The sequence below is a fragment of the Helianthus annuus genome, chromosome 14 (genome assembly GCF_002127325.2).
Source record: "Helianthus annuus cultivar XRQ/B chromosome 14, HanXRQr2.0-SUNRISE, whole genome shotgun sequence".
NCBI classification, from domain to species: domain Eukaryota; kingdom Viridiplantae; phylum Streptophyta; class Magnoliopsida; order Asterales; family Asteraceae; genus Helianthus; species Helianthus annuus.
The window spans coordinates 78,056,930-78,059,484 of record NC_035446.2 but is presented as its reverse complement, the minus strand read 5'-3'; positions in this window follow the sequence as shown (position 1 = coordinate 78,059,484).

The window sequence follows — 2,555 nt, the reverse complement described above, 5'->3', positions numbered from 1 at the left end:
AAAACACACTCATGGTGGTGAAGGATGATAAGGGAAACGAGAAACATGGCCCCATGCACAAGAACAAGGCCACCCGACAACAATTTCTCCATTACAGTAGGTTCAGCACGGGTCGTGCCCAGCTAACACGGCCCCGTGCTGAACACCCTGCAGAAAAATGCCCAGTTCAGGTAACTGGACACGGGTCGGACACGCCCCCGTGTCCAGGCTTCTGTTTCTTTTCTTTAATTATCGTTACTGGCACCTGAACACGGGGCCGTGCCCGGTCACCACGGGGCCGTGTCCAGACTGCCAGTAACATAAATTTTTGCTTTTAACACCATGTTACACATTCAATCAACCTAAAAATTTATTTTTGGGACACATTGAGGACAATGTGTAATTTAAGTGTGGGGGGATGCTAAAACCTTGAATTTTGCAAGTCCTAATAACAAGCCTTACACAAAACTCTATTGGAACCACTAATCACCCCAAATTTTTTCAAAAAAAATTTTCATTTTTTTTACTTGTCTAAAGTTTAAGTTGGGAATTCTAAGACTAACAAGGTTATATTTTTATAAATTTACAACCGATAGCGTCGTGATAAAAAGAACCAACATAAGGAAATTATGAAACGACATGACAAGCTTAGTTAAAATTCGATTATATATACTTGATCACATAGAAAAACCCATTCCCACAAAAGTGAGCTTTGAGCCTTTATTGAGCATACAAATATACATCTTTACGCTAAATGCTCATTTTTCATTTCTTGTGTGAATAGCCGCTTGGTTCTTACGACTCTAGAACTTGCCACGACAATTCATTCCCGGTCCTTACCAACTTAAACCCAAGTAAGTAAAGGATGGAGGCATTAGGACTAACCCTTTTTCTTTCAAAACCATTATTTTTATTTTTCTTTTCACCTACCCAAAAACTCCCCCTAGTTAACCCCTTTGAGCCTAAACCTTTTCAGTTCTTAACCCAAAACCCTTTTTACCCACCAAAAACCCTTTTTATTTTTACCCTTTATTTTAGTAACAAGCTCGGTTTTCGTGTGACTAAAAAAAAAAAAGAGAGAGAGAGAGAATTTTACAATGAAGTTAGAAATAAACAAACAAAGCTCCTAAAAAGCTTGTTTGAAGAAATACTTCATTAAGAATAAAAAGTCACTAAAACAAAATGTTTTACGAAAACCGACGCTTTTTACGATTTTCGCCACTTTCTACTAACCACTACCCCAACTACCCACCTTTAGCCCAAGCCTTTACCCAAAAAAGTCCTCTTGATATTTACAAAGGTAAAAAGTTAAAAAGGAGGAGGATTGATTGCTTGGCAAGCCTATGGTAGGAATAAGTTCCATGCCGCTCTCGAGTGATTCACTAAAAAAAAAGACACCTTCGGCCGAGTGTGAGTGATTTCTCCCGTGAGGTATGTGAACTCGTATATAAATGGAAATTTAAAAAGGCATGTTATGCCCAAATAAGTAATCTCTCTTATGAAACGTTCTAAATAAATCACAACGAATAGGATTGTAAATAAATAAAAAATAAAACCCAATAAAGATCTTGGATTCCCGACACTCTATGACAAGCCAAAACCTTCTCTTCTACCCGTTCCATTTGGGAGTGCAAGCCACATATTAAAGAGTTTTGCTTGAGGACAAGCAAAAATTCAAGTGTGGGGATATTTGATGTGTGTAAAATGCAACATATAAATTACATCAAATAAGGCATAAAACTAACCCTTTTTAAGTACTAATGTTGGAAAAAGAGTGTTTTTATCTTCCTTTTTTATTTTCAGGATTAAATGAGCTCAAATTAACAAAAGAAGCAAAAAGGCAGCTAAATCTAACATAAATACAAGAAAAGGAACATAAGTGGATTGCCCGACCCCTCGACAGCATCCTCCCAAGCAAAACAGAGAAGGCAGAAGACTGAACACGCCCCGTGCTCAGCCAGCACGGGGCCGTGCCTAAGAAGCAGCAGATAAGACAAACCTATAGAAGCTTCTATTGCCCACCACGGGGCCGTGCCCAGTGAACACGGGGGCGTGGCGAAAGTACTGCAGTCGCATTAATTGTAATTGGGGAATTACAATTAATGAGGAGAGAGATTGTCAGACAGGCACGGGGCCGTGTCCAGCGGACACGGGGCCGTGCCCAGGCTTCTGTTCAGCGTATAAATAGGAGTGCTTGGTTTCATTGCAACTCATCCCTTGGCACACCACCTCTCTCACACTTCATCCACCACCCACCACCATCACAACACCATCATCCACCACCATCATCCATTGTCCATCATAGAGTGTGTGAGTCGTCTCGGGATCCAAGATTGATCGTAAGAGTTCTTGACAATCAACGCCATGTTTGCCTAAGTCTCTTACATCACTTGGTGAAGACAAGTGTTTAGTATAATACTTTTAATTTTAATCTTTTGCACTTTTTATTTGGTTTTGTATTAATGACTTTAATAACTAGTTGCTTATGTTGAAGGTGATTCTTCCTTATCGTTTGTCCATGGTGTCTTGGCATTGTTTTACTGTCTATATAAAATAAAAGATTTTCACCATTCATA